This window comes from Phyllostomus discolor, chromosome 1 (assembly GCF_004126475.2).
Source record: "Phyllostomus discolor isolate MPI-MPIP mPhyDis1 chromosome 1, mPhyDis1.pri.v3, whole genome shotgun sequence".
In the NCBI taxonomy this organism is placed as follows: domain Eukaryota; kingdom Metazoa; phylum Chordata; class Mammalia; order Chiroptera; family Phyllostomidae; genus Phyllostomus; species Phyllostomus discolor.
Window position 1 is genome coordinate 78,458,760 of NC_040903.2, and position 18,915 is coordinate 78,477,674.

General features: G+C 41.6%; 1 protein-coding gene across 5 annotated transcripts in view; it reads right to left on the bottom strand.

Moving 5' to 3' along the window:
- WDR37 (WD repeat domain 37) overlaps positions 1 to 13,571 on the bottom strand; it is a 71,028-nt gene extending 57,457 nt beyond the window's left edge. The window contains exon 1 of one of the 5 annotated variants that reach the window (XM_028505421.2): positions 13,235 to 13,571. The gene's annotated coding sequence lies outside the window, so the exon portion shown is untranslated. Of the gene's footprint in view, positions 1 to 11,928; positions 12,621 to 12,666; positions 12,869 to 13,234 lie in introns of those variants that run through there. The other 4 variants (XM_028505420.2, XM_036025071.1, XM_028505423.2 and 1 more) reach the window with 4 other exon arrangements.
- Between the last annotated feature and the right edge of the window lie 5,344 nt (positions 13,572 to 18,915).

Below are 18,915 nucleotides of genomic sequence, written 5' to 3' on the forward strand. Positions count from 1 at the left end.
CTGTCATCCATAGCTTCTGATGAGAAATCCACTGTAAAGAAACTGTTTTTCTACTATAGGTAAATTGGCATTTCTTTCTTGTGCCTTTTTTCATCTTTAGTTTTCAGAAGTTTCACAGTGATGTGTTTTAGCATGGATTTCTTTGAGGTTATCCTGTCCAGGTTTCACTAAGTTTCTTGAAACTGTACACTTATGGTTTGCCAAATTTAGGAAATATTCAGCTTGTACCTCTTCAAATACATTTGAAGGCCCACTGTCTTTCTCTGTTCTTTCTGGGATTCTGATGATAGGTCTTTCTGTTAAAGTCCCCAGGTCTCTGAGGTTCTGTTTATTTTTTTTTTTCAGTCTATTATCTCTCTGTTGTTCAGACTGGGTAATTTCTATTGTTTGTCTTTAAGTTTACTGATTCTTTCCTATGCCCTATCCATTCTGTTATTAAGCCATCCACTGGTTTAATATATTGTATTTTTCATTTCTGAAACTTCCATTTGTTTCTTCTTTATATCCCATATTTTATTCCTGAGATTATCTGTTTTTCATTTGTTTCAAGTGTTAGTAATTAATCATGATAGTATTTTTATGATGGCTGCTTTAAAATCTTTGTCAAATAACTCTAATTTAATCTGTCATCTCTATGTAAATTTGACTTCTTCTCGAGTCTAGATTTTCCTGGTTCTTTGTGTGACATTATTTTTTCAACTGAAGCCTCAACATTTTGGGAATTGTGTTATCAGACTTCTGATCTGACTTACGTCTTCTATTACAGCAGACCTCTGCTGACACTGTACCATCAGGCAAAGATGGACGTTACTTTGTTTCTGGCAGGTAGATATGGAAGGTGGATGGTAGTTAGGGCTCCCCACTCAGCTTCCATTGACCCTGGGTAAGGTAAGAGTTTAGCCACCTCCTTGGCCTCTGCTCACACTACCCTAGCTAGACCGGGGGGTTCCTCAGTTACTGCACCCTATATAGAAGTGTGGTGAAATTCCAGACTACACTAGATTTCCTCTGATGCCACCCCATCAGCAAGAGGGATGGGTATGCTTTGTATCACCCTGTAGAGATAAGACTTCCAACTCCTTATGTGGCCTTCTCTGGTAATACCCAGCAGAGTGTCACTTACAGCTGTCAACAGTAAAGTCTAGTTTCCCCATCTGGCCTTTCACAGCCAAGGGTGAGGGTGGGGGCTGCAGTGTTTTCTAAGTGTTCTGTCTGGTGGACTTTCCCTTTCCTGGTCTTTTGTCTAAAAAGCAGGTTGCTTCTTGGGGCTTCTTGTGTGAGCCTTTTGGTGTTGCTGGCTTCTCCAGTCTCAGTCTGGCATACATGAGGCAAAAAGAAAGGCCAGGGAACTCAGCTCTGTGTCATTTCTCCAATTCCAACATATGCAGTCAGTCCACCTTTCAGTCTTCTCTCCACTTTTCAGTCTTAAATTCGTTTTATATGTAGTGTCCAGTGTTTTCAGCTGTACTTACAGAAAGGAATAGGAGAAGTACATCTGCTCCATCTTTCTTTAAGAAAAAGCCAGATCACCTTTTGTCTCTCACATTGTATGTGCAGGCCTTTTAAAATGGCAACAAGATCTCACTTTACAACACAGGAAGGCATTCAAATTGGTCAATTCTGCATGTGTAGGTTTTAAAATTTTGAAATTCATTAACTTATTAAAATTATTTTCTGTAGCTTTATGTAGACAAGATGTAACTAAAATAAAAAAAAAAAAAAAAAAGAAAGAAACTCCCCTGGCTGGTGTAGCTCAGTGGATTGAGCTCGGGCTGTGAACCAAAATGTTGCAGGTTCAATTCCCAGTCAGGGCACATGCCTGGGTTGCAGGCCACGGCCCCCAGCGAGTGTACCTTGATGTTTCTTTCTCTCTCTCTTTCTTCCTCCCTTCCCTCTCTAAAAATAAATAAATAAAATCTTAAAAAAAAGAAATTCAAAAATAGGAATAAAGATACTTGTAATTTTTTATTCCTAAAATTCTTGTGTTTTTTTTTTAAATCTTCTATTTCTCTCACTTTTTGGTATTGTATTTGTCAAAGCAAGTCACAAGGCCAACCCAGACTCAAGCAGAGACAAACAGACTTAATCTCTGGATAGGAGGAAAATGAGAAAGAATTTGTAGCAATCTTTAACCCATCACACCTTAATCTGACTTGTGAATTTCGGCCCTATACTTAATAACATTCTGCTTCCCTAAGAAATATCAGTGAACATGGGTGGGTTGGGATGGGAGTAAAAAATAGAAAATTGTACTGCAACAATTAAAATTAAAAAAAGATTTTAAAAAATTTTAAAAAGAAAAAGAAAAAAAAGAAGTATCAGTGAACAGAAGTATGTAGTTTTGTCACTTCTAATACTTAGTGGAATATATGGATATAAATAATTCAAATATTTACATACCTCTCTTAGAATGAAATCCATAGAACACAATGGTTGTGAACATGAGTTTTGCCCTGGCTGGTGTGGCTTAGAGCATTGAGTGCGGGCTTGTGAACCAAAAGGTCACTGGTTCGATTCCCAGTCAAGGCACATGCCTCAGTTGTGGGTCAGGTCCCCAGTTAGGGGCATGCAAGAGGAAACTGATCAATATATCTCTAGCACATCCATGTTTCACTGCCCTCTCTTTTCCCCTCCCTTCCCCTCTCTCTAAAAATAAATAAATAAAATGAAATAAAAGAACATGAGGTTTATGGTTATAAAGACTTTAATTCCCCCCAACTCTTCTAAAGATTGGCTCTTTTTTATCATAAAGCCTCATCTTAAAGGTTATCTCCTCAAAAAGGGTTCCCTTGACCACTGCTAGTTCTAGCACCTCATGACCCTTACCACATGTGTACTTAGATCTTATTTGTGGTTTTCTCATTCAATGAATGCTTCCTTCCCTACATCATCAACACCATGAGGACTGGGACATGTTCATCTGTGTTCACTATTGTATTTATAGGACCTACCATGTTGACTGACATAAATACATTCTCAAACAGTTGATGAATGTATAAGTGAATGAATGAAAAAACACATCTACCACTGACTAGCCATCTAACTTTGATCAAGTAACTTGACCACTTTCCTAAGACTTAAGTTTTGTCATCTTTAAAACAGAGATAATAACAGCACTTAATTTCATTAAAGTTGTTCATTGAATACTTATTGAAGATATAATGTGTACATGAGCTAGGTGCTAGAAATACAGTAGTGAAAACAAACTTGGTTCCTACCTTCAGGTTGCTTAGAGTTAGGTTTTAACTCAGACATTAAACATAGAATCTCGTAACTTATTATAATAATTACAAATTATGATGAATAATTTAAATAAATTATGACTACTATAAAAGAGATACACAAATACTACACAGAGCAAATATTAGCTACAGTTAAAAAGGTCACTATAAGAAGCTGTCATTTAAATTGAGAGTTAAGACTTCCAGCCAAGATGGAGGCATAGGTAGATACACTTTGCCTCCTTGCATAACAAAAAGGACAACAGCAAATTTAAAAACAAAAAATAACCAGAACTATCAGAGAACCAAAATGTATGAAAGTCCGACAGCCAAGGAATTGAAATAGAAACATTCATCCAGACTGATAGAAGGGTGGTGACAGGCAGCTGGGGTAGAGAGGAGGCACGGCAAGATAGCAGCTGGAGGACTGGGATGGGTGAGGCAACGGCTTTACCTTTGCCTGTGGGTAAGCCAGGAGGAACAACTGGAGAGCAAGATAGACCACGCAACCCAGGGTTCCAGCACATGGAAATAAATCCTCAAAACCTCTGACTTAAAAACCTGTGGAGATTGCAGTGGCGAGAGAAACCCCCAGACTCACAAGAGAGCTCACTGGAGATACCCACAGGGTTCTAGACAAATCCACCCACCCAGAAATCATCACCACAAAGGCCCAATTTGCTTATGGGTAGTGGGGGAAGTAACTGAAAGCCAGCCAAGAGCCCAACAAGCAGTGCTGTTCCCCTTCCTACACCTCTCCCACACACAGCACCATAACCCAGTAACTGGGTTGCCCCGCCATGGCAAACACCTAAGGCTCCATCCCTTACTACATAGCAGGTACACCGAAACAAAAAAAAAATATATGGCCCAAATGAAAGAACGGATCCAAGTTCCAAAAACAGAAGTAAAGAAGAGATAACCCATCTATGAGGTGCACAATTCAAAACACTGGTAACCAGGATGCTCACAGAAATGGTTGAGTATAGTCGCAAAATAGAGGAAGAAGTCTATGCAAAGTGAAATAAAGGAAAATGTAGAGGGAACCAACAGTGATGGGAAGGAAACCAGGACTCAAATCAACAATTTGAACCAGAAGGAAGAAATAAACATTCAACCAGAACACAATGAAGAAACAAGAATTCAAAAAAAATGAGGAGAGGCTTAGGAACCTCCAGAACAACTTTAAACCTTACAACATCCTAATCATAGGGATGCCAGAAGGAGAAGAGGAAGAGCAAGAGCAAGACACTGAAACCTATTTGAAAAAAAAAAAATGGAGAACTTTCCTAATCTGGCAAAGGGAATAGACTTCCAGGAAATCCAGGAAGCTCAGAGAGTCCTAAAGAAATTGGAACCAAGGAAGCACACACCAAGGCACATCATAATTACATTACCTAAGATTAAAAATAAGGAGAGAATCTTAAAAACAGCAAGAGAAAAGGGGACAGTTACCTACAAAGGAGTTCCCATAAGACTGTCAGCTGATTTCTCAAGAGTCCTTGCAAGCCCTGGCTGGCGTAGGTCAGTGGATTGAGCGCGGGCTGGGAACCAAAGTGTCCCAGGTTCGATTCCTAGCCAGGGTACATTTCTGGGTTGCAGGCCATAACCCCCAGCAACTGCACATTGATGCCTCTGTCTCTGTCTCTGTCTCTCTCTGTGTCTCTCTCTCCTTCTCTCTCTAAAAATAAATAAAATAAAATCAAAAAAAAAAAAGAGTCCTTGCAGACAAGAAGGGGCTGGAACGAAGTATTCCAAGTCATGAACAGCAAGGACCTACATCCAAGATTCTTCTATCCAACACAGCTCTCATTTAGAATGAGAGGACAGATAAACTGCTTCCTAGATAAAATCAAGTTAAAAGAGTTCATCATCACCAAGCCCTTATTATATGTTAAAGGGACTTGTCTAATAAGAAGATGATCAAAAATATAAACAGTAAAATGACAACAAACTCACAACTATCAACAGCTGAACCTAAAACAAAAACAAACTAAGTAAACAACTAGAACAGGAACAGAATCACAGAAATGGAGATCACATGAAAAGTTATCAGTAGGAGGGGGTAGGGGAAGAATGGGGGAGAAGGTACAGGGAATAAGAAGCATAGATGGTAGGTACAAAATAGACAGGGTGAGGTTAAGAATAGTATGAGAAATGGAGAAGCCAAAGAACTTGTATGGACGACCCACAAACATGAACTAAGGCAGGGGAATGTTGGTGAGAGGTGGGTGAAGGGCAGAGGGGGGTGAAGGGCAGAGGGGAATAAAGGGGAGAAAGAAAATGGGACAACTGTAGTAGTATAATCAATAAAATACATTTTTAAAAAAATAAATAAACTGAGACTTAAGAATTAGTAAGAGTTAACCATGTGAGAAATAGAGAGGGACAGAAACTGTGTGCAAATGCCCTGAGCTGGAACTAAGACTGTTTTATTAAACACTAAAAACAGGTAGTGTGGCTACAACACAGCAAGTAAACAATTGAGAAAATGGTGCACGATAAGCCAGACAGAAAGACTTAGATTCTGTTCTTTTACATTCAGAATTTATCCTAAATTAAAAAGGGAGCCACTTAAACATTTTAAGCAATAAGAGACACTAGATTTGCATTAAAAACCCATCAGGCTGCTATGTGAAAATACGTAGAAATAACAGGTGACTAGAAATGGGGAAGCTAATCAGGAAGTCACTAAAGTAATCTAGGCGATAAACGATGGTAGTTAAGTTAAAGGGCAGATGATCAGATCTGGGGACTAGAGCAGGTGGGGAAGAGGAGAGACTAGCAAAGAGAGCTCTCATTTCTGAGGAAAGAGATAGGTGAAATGGGAGGCCAGGGCCCCTGAGATGAGGCAGATTTGGAGAAGTCAAGAACTAAATACTGAATGTATTATGTTTGCAATGCCACTGAGTATCTAAAACAACAAGGTAGCTGAAGGTACACAGGTCTAGAGATGAAAAGAGCACTGGACTTTAACAATCTGTCAGAGGTCTACATTTAAAGTAGACGGGCATTGTGACCCCATTATGCCTCCAGAACCAATGCTTTCCCAAGTTACTTTCTTTGCAAGAAGAAAAGTTTATAATGCGTATTACTGGTGAAATAGGCAATACAAAATCAAACTAATGGTCCCTTAAATGACTTATGGAAACATTTATGATTGAAACATGACAGAACAAATCTTTTCATGAAATTTAGATCTGAAAAATTTGAGCTACAGAAATCAGAAATGGTTGGCCTTGGCCAGGTGGCTCAGTTGGATGGAGTATCGTCCCACGCACCAAGGGGTTGAGAGTTCGATTCCTGGTCAGGGAGCATGCCTGCGTTGCAAGTTCAATCCCTGATCAGGAAGCAAAGGATCAATGTGCCTGTCTCCCTTCCTTGTTGTCTGAATTCAGTAAGCATATCCTCAGGTGAAGATTTTTAAAAAAGGGGAAGGGAAGGGAAAGAAAATTAGAGATGGTTGAAATAAAGACATAAAAGAAAAATCGCAATGGCAGAATCTGTAATTGGTTAATTTTATACAGAAAACAGACTTCATTGATATTAAATTCAACAAATTTAAACTTGAATATAGATTTGAATATAACAAATCTATAGTCATAGTCATATGACTCCCACTGAACAGCAATTTAGCAGTTACCTTGCAGTTTATAAGGTATGTTTTATAAAGGAATGGTATCAAAACACTGTGAAAGCTGTCCTGATAGGGCTTCAGAGAAAAAAGGAGACTTGACCTTTAGACATTTAAATCAAGCAAATAAAACAGTAAAAGTTTCTTTCCTCTTTCAGTAACTTCAGCAGAAGCATTCTGTTAAGTATAAACTGAAAAGTTAATGCACTGCCAAGAGTGTATCAGTTGGGCCCTGGCTGGCATAGCTCAGAGGATTGAGCGCAGGCTGCAAACCAAAGCATCGCAGGTTCGATTCCCAGTCAGGGCATATGCCTGAGTTGCAGGCCACGGCCCCCAGCAACCGCACATTGATGTTAGTTTCTCTCTCTTTCTCTTTCTCCTTCCCTTCCCTCTCTAAAAACAAATAAATAAAAACCTTTAAATAAAAAAAGAGTGTATCAGTTGGTTATACAAAGACTGCAATACCAACCTTCCTTTCACATCACAGAGGATTTTCTCTCTTAATATCACATCTCTGGTTTTCTCAGCCACTATAAGAAAATTAGCAGTCTTCTTCACAACTAATTTTTAAGATCCTCACCTTCTACCTTTCACTGAGTTTTTAACCCCTCACTCATCTCCATGAACCACACGGTGTTGTTTGCCTATTTGTCACTTCACAAAACAGTCCATATACTGATAGTCTTTCCCCATTGATCACTTTCCAACCAAATATACATTTCAATCTATTATAAATTATAAATCTGGAAGACGTTTTGGTTCTCCAAAACCTGACATCAAATGGAGATTTTTCATAGTGATTTCATCTTTTTGTGGCTTTCTAAATTCTGTGCAGTCATATCTCTGAGGTGGGTTCAGGTGCTTATGCTGTACACTGTGTATTAACACTAAAATATTATCTAGCAAATTCAGATTCTGCCTCTTCCTCTAATTTCTTCAAATATAGTTCACCCTTCTTCCAGAATTAGATCTGTAGGTTCCTCTAGTTCTAACCTCTTTTAAGTTTTTTCTTCTTTTTTTCTGTTGTTAACCTGTTACAACTTTTTTCCTGAAACTTTTTAAAAATTTTACTTGGCTCTTCATTCAGTTCCTCCACCTCTTCCCAGCAGGCATCACTGGTCTCAGCATCACTTCTTCCCTTTAACAGCAGACCCTCCAAGGAGAGTATGTCCTTGGCCCGGTTGCTAAAGTTTCTGTTACCTTAACCTCAGACCACTGGTCAGTGTTAGTTCAAATTTTATTCAAACATTTGATAATGACTTTAAAGTTTTTTCAGGCTGATATGGAAAGAGAGGCAAGAAAGTTGCAAGTATTTATAAAAGGACTATTAAAATGATGTAGCATGAACTCTAGGCTAGACCAGCAGGAGGCACAGACAGAAGTAATAGAGATGCTAATGAGTATGCAGGTGACCTGAGGTGGGAGAACTTCAAATAAAAGTTGCTGTGAGACTCAAATGGATCAGTAAAAAGAGGCTCACTAATGCTCACAACACCCCGAGGTAGTTTCCAAATATTTAACAGGCTAAACACTTTAATAAATTGTTCACAGAACTATAAAGAGAAAGAACTCTAAAAATCAGCTACTTCAAATATTATGTACTGTTTCACCTAAATACAAACTAACACCAAAGCCTGAAATTCCAAAGGATAATTATTTTCCTTCAGAATATTCATACTAACACAACATTATAGAACAGATCACCACATTAAACAGGTTTATGTGAATTAAATGTTCTGGTGATTTTACTTAAAACATTTACTTTCAATAAAGGATAGTCCCCTCTAAAAATTCAATGCCCTTACCTTACCATTCACATAAATGGATTTAACATACACTCTACTTCTGGACTTCTGGCAAGATGGAGGAATAGGTGGACGCACCGTACCGCCTCGCACAACCAAGATTAGAACAACAATAATTTATAGACAGAATAACACCCAGAACTGACAGAGGATTTATCTGAATGAAAGTCGGACAGCCAAGAAGTTGAAGTAGACCCGTACATCCAGATTGGTAGGAGAGGACGAGCCGGGCGGGCGCAGGTCATCGGTGCAAGGAGGTCAGGGAAAACTTGGTACGAAATCAGCGCGACAGCCATCCAGCGTGCAAGAACACAGCGGGTAGTCCCTGAGTATGCAAGCTGCAGCTGGCGGACCCAGTGAGGTGGCGATTGTGGACCAGGGCAGAGCTTGCAGCCCAGGATCCCAGAGAAGGGTCTGAGATCCCAGGAGAATGGAACTACCGCCATTGTTCCCTCCCGTCCCCACTCCCGCCCCCACCCCCACATATAACGTCACAATCTAGTGACTAGGGTGCCCAGCCCTGGTGACCACCTAAGGCTCCGCCCCCCACCGTAACAAGAGCGACTAGACGGGGGCGGGGGGGGGGGGGGGGGAGACAGGGAGAGACATTTTTCCAACAGAACAGATCAGTCCCCCAGGACTCATCCTTTTGAGTGACCAAGAAATAGCCAATCTATCAGATGCACAGTTCAAAACACTGGTGATCAGACAGGTCACGGAATTGGTTGATTTTGGGCGCAAATTAAATGAAAAGATGCAGGTTACCATAAAAGAGATGCAGAAAGATACACGGAGGAGAGCCAATAGTGAAGGGAAGGAAACTGAGTCTCAAAACAATACAGTGGACCAGAAGGAGGATAGAATCAACCAAGCAGGAAAGCATGATGAAATAAGAATTCAAAAAAAACGAGGAGAAGCTTATGAGCATCCAGGACATCTTTAAACATTCCAACATCCGAATTATAGGGGTACCAGAAGGGAAAGGGGAAAAGCAACAGATTGAGCACGTATTTGAACAAATAATAAAGGAGAACTTCCCCAATCTGGCAAAGGGAACAGTCTTCCAAGAAATCCAGGAAGCTCAGAGAGCCCCAAAGAAGTTGGACCCAAGAAGAAACACACCAAGGCACATCATAATTACATTAGCCAAGGTAAAAACGAAGGAGAGAATCCTGGAAGCAGCAAGAGGTAAGGGGACAGTCACCTACAAAGGAGTTCCCATCAGACTGTCAGCTGATTTCTCAAAAGAGACCTTACAGGCAAGAAGGGGCTGGAAAGAAATATTCCAAGTCATGAAAGACAAGGACCTACATCCCAGATTGCTCTATCCAGCAAAGCTCTCATTTAGAATGGAAGGGCAGATAAAGTGCTTCTCAGATAAGGTCAAGTTAAAGGAGTTCATCATCACCAAGCCCTTATTTTATGAAATGCTAAAAGGACTTATCTAAGAAAAGAAGATAAAGAAAAAACATGTATAGTAAAAGGACAGCAAACTCACAATTATTAACCACCACACCTAAAGCAAAACCAAAAGAAACTAAGCAAACAACTAGAACAGGAACAGAACCACAGAAATGGAGGTCACATGGAGGGATAGCAACAGGGGGGTGGCAGGAGGAGAGAGGGGGGAAAAGGTATAGAGAATAAGTAGCATAGAATGTAGGTTGAAAATAGATAGTGGGAGGGCAAGAATAGTACGGGAAATGTAGAAGGTAAAGAACTCATAAGTATGACACATGGACATGAACTAAAGGGGGGGGAATGTGGGTGGGAGAGGGGGTACAGGGTGGAGGGGAGAGAAGGGGGGAAATGGGACAACTGTAATAGCATAATCAATAAAATATATTTTAAAAAAAACATACACTCTACTTCTGCCTAACACATTTGTCCTTAGTATATGCTGCCACATGCATATTACCACCCACAGACAAAACACGACTCATAACTTCATATCCAGTGGGATTTTTAAACTTGTTAGCAAGAGAAAAACACTTGCTTAAGTAGTTAATTTCATTAATATTAATCATATGCAAAATAATGTTTAAAGAACATAATTTTCATGTGACATTTAAAAATATAAAATTTGACTGAATTTCCACAAGAAATTCAATTAAATTTTTCATAACATTTCATCATGAAAGCCATTAGGTAAATTCCTGGCAGGCTGAAACACCAAACTCAACAACTGAGTAGTATTAGCAGAGAGGTAATCTCAAAAATCTATCAGCAGTCTCACCTGCTTTAAATGTTTTCTTAGTGATACGATGAAGGCATAGGACACACCCTCATCAAATCTGTGAACAACAGTGAACTAAGGGACATCACTAAAAGACAAATAACCACCAAGAATTTTTTAAGATCTTAATAGCAGTTTTTAAAAACATGAGCTGGACATGGCAGGTGTGGCTCAGTGTTGCTCAGTTGATTAGAGCATTGTGGTCATCCTGTTGCCCATCCCCCCCAAACACCAAAAGGTATGGGGTTCAATTCCCAGTCAGAGCACCGTTTTTTGCCATGTAAAATGAGCACTTTTTGCCCACATTTTTTGAAGGAAATAAGACGCGCATTATACATGGGTATAATGATTAAATGGCATGGGTATAACAGTACAAAAACGAGTGTGCATGATGCATGGGAGTGCATCACACATGGCAAAATACAGTAAAGAGGTTGCGGGTTCATCCCTGGTGCGGATGCAAATGGGAGGCAATCAATCAATGTTTCTCTTTCTCTCTCAATTAATAAACATGTTTAAATATTTTTTAAATTAATTTTTAGACAGAGGGGAAGGGAGAGAGAACTAGAGGGAAAGAAACATCAATGTGTGGTTGCCTCTTGCGCACCACCAACTGGGGACCTGGGCTGCAACCCAGGCAAGTGCCCTGACAGTGAATCAAACCGGCGACCCTTTGGTTCGAAGACCAGCATTCAATCCATTGAGCTACACCAGCCAGCGATAAACATATTTTTTAATGAGCCCAAAATCTAGGGTGAAACTTAATAAACGTAAAATACTGCCCTTAGATAAACCAACACATAATATTCAGAGAGCTCTTGGTATCACCTGGGGGTAGAGGAGAGGATTTAAGGGTGCAAGGTAGCTGCAAAGTTAAGTGAACAGTCTGACAATGCTATCCAGAAGAGGAAGGAAGCATACTAAACAAAAATGCCCTGTGTCACGGACTTTGCAAGAATACGGATCATATTGAAACATAACCTTCTCAATAACAAAACAAGGCTAAGAACGGAGACTGAGGAAGTTCCTTACCTAAGGTCGCACCGCAGTTAGCCAGGAGATTCACTAACCTTCTCTCTCCTTGGGCAGTACTAACAGAGAAACGAGGGTTAACGGTCACCGCATCATTCCACCTCCCTTAGACACTTCAGAAGTGATTGGCTGACAACCCTTTGACCTGGAGGTGCCCCAGACTGCAAAGGAAGCTTGCAGAAGATGCTCACGACCCAGCGAGGAGGCCAGACCTGGGGTACGCGACTACCTGAAGAATTTGTTCATTCGCTGGACGGTAATCCCAGGGTCAAACGCGTAGACCAGCACACTGGACTTGAAGGGCGGCCGATTAAACCTCAAGTACCGACACTGCACTCTCCCACACCGGCGCAGCTTCCCCTTGCCCGGCCGTGGGGTTCTGTGGAGGACCCCTCTCCCCTGACCATTCCGCACCTGCCCACGTCACGCGTGCATTGAGGGACGCGATCTCCCCGGCAATGCAAAATGTAACTGACGCCCGCGGCACCAGGTAGCCAGGCATCGCTGAGAGGCTCAGTGCACCCTCCCGGGACCTCACCCACAGCGGGGCTGGAAGAGGCAGCCAGGGTGCATAGAGTCGGGGAACGCACGGGCACGGATTGGGGCAACGAAGTCCATGGGACGGCTCCGGAAGGCGGGGGACGAAAGGACTCCACAGCGTACCCCCCGCGGTGGAGCCGCGGACGGCTTCACCAGGGTAGCCCGTCCCGGAAGGAAGATGGCCGCCCCGGCACTCACCAATCACACCGCCGCCGAGCCAACCGCCTAGTGCCTGCCGGGCCTTGCCCTGCCCCCCGTCACTTCCCAAACACACGGAGCCGGGACCGACGCGGAGACGCAGGACACTGACTCAGTCCGGACCCGTCTCCACTACGCGGCAGCCTGACTAGCCGCACTTCCGGCGCCGTCGGAAGTCCCGGCCTCGCCCCGCCTTGGCGGGGGGGGGCGGGCCAGAAGCCCCGCCCATGACACCGGAAATCCGGACGCCTTGGCCCTACTTCCGGGCCGCAGGAAGTCCCGCCTTGTCCCCTGAAATTCAGCCTGGCTTCCTCCGCCTCAATGCAGCCGGAAGTACCTCTCGGGCTCCGCCGCTCTACGGAACTACCGCCTCGGCCTCCGGCTGCTGCCGGAAGTCCCACACTGCCGCCCGCGCCTACCGAGCCGGGCTCTCGAGGGAAACCGGGAGTCGTTGGCGACGTCGGCTGAATCGCAATGACCCTCCCTGTTCTCGATAATCACTGGGCCCTAGTTTCCTCGTCCACGCTCGTCCGGGAAGACCCTGGGGTGTGGGGCCGCAGGTACTCACCGCGGGCGTGCCCCTCGGCGCTCCGGCACCGCGTGCTCCCATGCATCCTCCCGCAGGCCCCTACTCTCGGGGCCAGATCAGCCGTTACGGCCGGCTGGGCCGCGGACGGGCGTTGTGAATGAGGCTGGTTGCTGCTGCTCGGAGCCCGGCCGAGATACTATTAATATTTCAGCTTATCTGCAGAAGGTGACTCAGCCAGCGTCCTTTCTGAAGTATCCGTTCACCATTGGCTCACAAGAGAAACGAAATCAGCTGCTCACTGCGAAAAGCTTTTTTGGCTTTGAGCCAAGCTGGGAAATCTGCATAGTAAATGAGTCCAGATCCCACTGCGCGTGAAAAGCTCACTGCAGTGAACCAAGAGCATGAAAGCATTTCTCCTATCTGGGTCACCTTTCTTGCCCTCTCCTTTAAAAACTAAACCTCAGCATTCGAATTCAAGAAGCACTAATATTGTTAGACAAGAAACAAATTTAATGTATTTGGTGATCCAAATAACCTAAAAGTATGTGGAATAAAACCTGAAGTTATGACTGCAGTGAGTATAATAAAAGCTTATCGCTGTTAACAATCATCATGTAAGACGATCCAAGGCCTTCACACTGTTGGAAGTTGTGGAAAACATTCAAGTAGCAGTTTTAGTGGTCACCTAATTTGCGCAAGGACATACTGGGCATTGCTCGTTGATGAAAAGCTTTAAGAACCATGTATCTTCAGCTAACTCATGCTAATGTGTGGGTTCTTTTGCAATTTAGCGTCCACAGTTTGGGAGAAACAGGATATTGTTAACTAAGGTAATTTTTCATCGATATATTTAGGATTCCACAACAGTCACTAAATAAATGAGTGCATAATGAAGTGTCACAAATCTAAGAAGGGAAAGGAATCACCTTTTTCAGGGCCTACTTTCAGTGCTTGTGCCAAGCATTCACATATTTAGTAACTTGTTTAATCCTCAAAACGATAATATAAAGTAAAAGGGATTCTAAATTGAATTCTAACTAAACATGAGTGTTAAAATTACTTTTCAAAATTCAGAAAGGTACTATGCAATGGAGAAAACATTAGATCAAACACTAGGTTCAGCACTGGCCAGGTAGCTGCACATTGGTTGGAGCATCCAGATGCAACAAGATTGCAGATTTGATGCCAGTCAGGGCACATGCAAGAATCAACTGGTGAATGCATAAATAAGTGGAACAACAAATCCATGTCTGTCTGTCTCTTTCCCCTGCCCCATCTTCTCTCTAAAGTCAATAATTTTTTAAATTGAATCTAGGTTTACATCACATTCTTTCCACCATGTATTCATTTGATAGGGCTGCAGAAACAAAATGCCACAAACTAGGTAGTAAAAGCAATAGAAATGTATTAGAAGTCAAGGATCAAGGTGTCAGCTGAGTTGGTTCCTTCTGAGAGCTGTGAGGGAAACTTCCATGCCTCTCTTAGCTGCTGCTTAGTGATCTGGCATTCCTTGGCCCATGGCAGCCATAACTGCATTCTTCACATGGCATCTCCTATGTGCAGGTCCCTTCACTTGACACTCTTATAAGATCATAATTGGACTAGAGGCCCATCCTACTCCACTATGATTTTATTTTAACTAATTACATTTACAACAGCCCTATTTCCAAATAAGGTAATATTCTGAGGTTTGGGGGGTAAAATTTCAACATATGAATTGGGAGAGGGTACACAATTCAACCTGTAACATACCGTATCCTGAAATAACACTCCATGTATTTAAAAAAAAAAAAAAAGGCCTCATTTGTAAAAAGTTCTGATCACCATACTGGTATCCAACTTCATGATCTTGCAAAAACTACACAGAGCACCCAATCCTATTTTGTCATGTGCCCATCCATGTTAAAGGCATATGATTTATCCCCATCATGATGGAATAAAGCTGAATTTAGTAAGACGCTGTTATGAATATGGTTTGAAGGTACATTAGGTTTGCTGGGTATTCAGTCATGCTGCATCACTTACTATTTGATCTGTGCCTCAAACACCTTGCAAATATTACAGGGTTGAGCTGTTTGATATGTTGCTTCATGATCATTCTCAAGTTATTTTATGTATATGGACTATATGATATGTATACATATATAATAAAGTTTTTCTTGAAGAACTCCATGTTTAGCACTTCATTCAGATCTCTGCTCAAATACACCACTTCAGAGATGTTCTCCTTATCATTTCTATTTTTATATTTGGTTTTGACTTTGAATAAGACTTTTTTAAAATTAGATTTTATTGATTATGCTATTACATTTGTCCCGATGATTTCCCACTTTTCCTCCCTCCACCCACTCCCTCAGGCAATCTCCACACCGTTGTTCATGTCCATGGGTCATGCATGTAAGTTCTTTGGCTACTCCATTTCCTATACTGTACATGACATCCCCATGGCTATTCAATGACTACCTTTTGGTACTCATAATCCCCCACCTCTTCACCGATTTGCCCACTCCCACTGGGCAACCATCAAATCCCTCTCTGTCCATGATTCTGTCTCTGTTCTTGTTTGCTTAGTTTGTTTTTTTAGATTCAGTTGTTGATAGTTGTGAATCTGTTGTCATTTTAATTATTCATAGTTTTGATTATCTTTTTCTTGCATAAGTCCTTTTAACAATTCATGTAATAATGGCTTGGTGATGATGAACTCCTTTAGCTTTACCTTGTCTGCAAAGCACTTTATCTGCCTTTCCATTCTAAATGATAGCTTTGTTAGATTAATCTAGGTGGTAGGTCCTTGCTTTTCATCACTTTGAATACTTCTTGCCAGTCCCTTCTAACCTACAGTTTCTTTTGAGAAACCAGCTGACAGTCTAATGGGAATTCCTTTGTAGGTAACTCTGCTTTTCTCTTTGTGCTTTTAAGATTCTCTGTTTATCTTTAACCTTTGGCAAGTTAGTTATGATGTATCTTGGTGTGGTTCTCCTTGGGTCCAAGTTGTTTGGGACTTTGTGCTTCCTGGACTTGTGTATCTATTTCTTCACCAAATTAGGGAAGTTTTCTTTCATTATTTTTTCAAATAAGCTTTCAGTTTCTTGCTCTTCCTCATCTCCTTCTGACATCCCTATGATTTGGATGTTGGTACCTTTGGAGATGTCCCAGAGATACCTTACATCATTGTGAAGTTTTATTAAAATCTTTTTTTCTTCTTGCTGTGCTCGGTGAATGCTTATTTCTTCCTTATGTTCCAAATCATTGATTTCAATCCCAACTTCATCTCCACTGTTGGTACCCTGCAGATTTTTATTTATTTCACTTAGTGCAACCTTCATTTCTTCCTGGGTCTTTTTTATTTTGTTGCCATACTCAGTGAAGTCTTTGAGCATCCTGATCACCAGTGTTTTGAACTCTGCAGCTGATAGATTGGTTATCTCCATTTCATTTAGTTATTTTTCTGGGGTTTTGATCTGTTATTTGGGTCATATTTCTTTGTCCCCTTAATTTGGCATCTCCCTGTATTTGTTTCTGTGTATTAGGTAAAGCTGCTTTGACTCCCTATCTTAGTAGCATAGTAGAAGTTCCTATTTTAGAAAAGGCTCCTATAAATTGTGGGGCAGAGACTTAGGTAATTGCCAGGGTAGGGCAGCTTGCTTCACTGTTTTGTGGTTCTGTGTGGCAAGAAGGCTCAAAGAGGAGACAATGCTGCTGCCTGGCTTCTGGAGGTTTGTCCAGCACTCATGCTGTGGGACTGACACTCTTCCAACTGTTGTCCTGTTGCTGAGTCCCACACAGGATGGGTCTGTGTAAATTTTAAGTCTGTGTGGACTCTAAGCAGAGTTTCCTGAAAATGTGGCAGTTTCTTCCACCACTCCAACCTCTACTGGTTTTTATAGCTAGAAGTTATGGGGACTTATCTTCCTGGCCCTGGAGCCTGGGCTGTGCAGTCTGGCCTAGAGCTAGGATCATTCACTCCCAAGGTATCCCTCCTGATTTTTATTCACCACACATGAATGTTGGACTGCTCATTCTGCTGCTGCTGCCTTTCCACACCACATTGCATCTCCACCCCTTCTACCCATCTAGATGAATGTGGCTTCTTTAAATCTTTGGTTGTCAGACTTCTATACAGCTAGATTTTCTGTCAGTTCTGGGTGTTATTTGTTTTGAGACCCAAAGTATTTTTACCTACACCTCCATCTCGACCAGAACTCTCCTTATCCCTGACTTTTAAATGGCATAGTCCATCACTATCCCTTAACTGTACCTTATTTTTCTTCTTAGTACTTCTTATAACCTATTGACATTATTTTTTTATTTGTTACTGTTTCCCCCACTACCATGTAAGCTCCATAAAAGCAGCAACCTTTCCTATTTTGTTCACTGCTTTATTCCCATGACCTAGAAGAGTGCCTGGCACAGAATGCACCAAAAAATGCTAATGGGTAAACAAATACTTGTACTTCTCCTCATGAGTATATAGATGCCTGAATGGCATAGGTTAAGGTTTTCAATTCCTTTTATATACCAACTTTATCTAGCTCTATGCAAGAAGGAAGAAAACCACAATCAGCTGGCATGTAAATACCTGAATACAATCAACTGGGTACTCAGTTTCTCCTATTCGTAACTGTTAGGGTGATGCAGGCTGTGAAAGAATTCACAAAGAAAAGAAAGTACAGAGAGTAAAGTTTTTGTTCACTCTCCAAGAAAGGAGAGGGGCATGGTATAGAGATATATACCAGCACAGCAGATAGGGGCTTTGAGCTTTTATTGAATTATAATTAGATGTTAAAAGGGGAGGTACTGTTGTGAGGCCTCTGGGCTGTTGGAGCAGTTTGTTCCAATGTTATCTTCTGCCTGTGGCTGTAAGGAGGGGTTAGTCATGATGTGTTCTTGCTTTCCGGTAATTTCCTGGGGACAAGCTAAGAAGAGTAAAATGGCAGTCATGTTTAACAGGGTCATAGGCCTGCAAGGCAAATGGCACCACTATAGCAAATGGCACTGGCTTTGTCCTTTCAACAACTGCTCTCACTAGGAGAAGAGGAAAGTTAATTCATAGTTTTGTGGACCAAAGGGTCCAGTCCATATGATGAAACTTCACCAGGACTGACATGCTGACTGGTGTCATTTGTGCCTCATGCATGACAGTGGAACAGGTACTTTCTTCCCTCAAAAAACATTACACTCTATTAGTTCTCACCCAGTACATATGTGCCATCAGTGGAACTTATTACCTTTGTGTGCTGTCCATGTGCTAAATGAAAAGGGACAAGTAATCTTACAGTGAGTGTATGTTTAGTCTTCAGGCTGTCTTTAAGAATGTTTGGTTCAGCATTGGCTGGTGTACCTCAGTGGATTGAACATGGGCTGTGAACCAAAGGGTTGCTGGTTCGATTCCCAGTCAGGGCACATGCCTGGGTTGCGGGCCAGGTCCCAGGCTGGTGAAGTGCAAAAAAAAAAAAAACCAACCAATGCTTCTCTCACACTTTGGTGTTTCTCTCCTTCTCTTCCCTTCTCTCTAAAAATAAATAAACAAAATCTTTTTTTCTTTAAAGAAAGAAAAATGGATTTTAACAGACATTGATATGTAGCATAGGAGGGAATGGCAACAGATTTGGAATGGTAATTATTACCACATAACCCATATTTATATATGTAATATATAATATGGCTTATCATAGACACAAAGAAATGTTGAAAAATAGGATGAAAAATGAGGTTGGGGC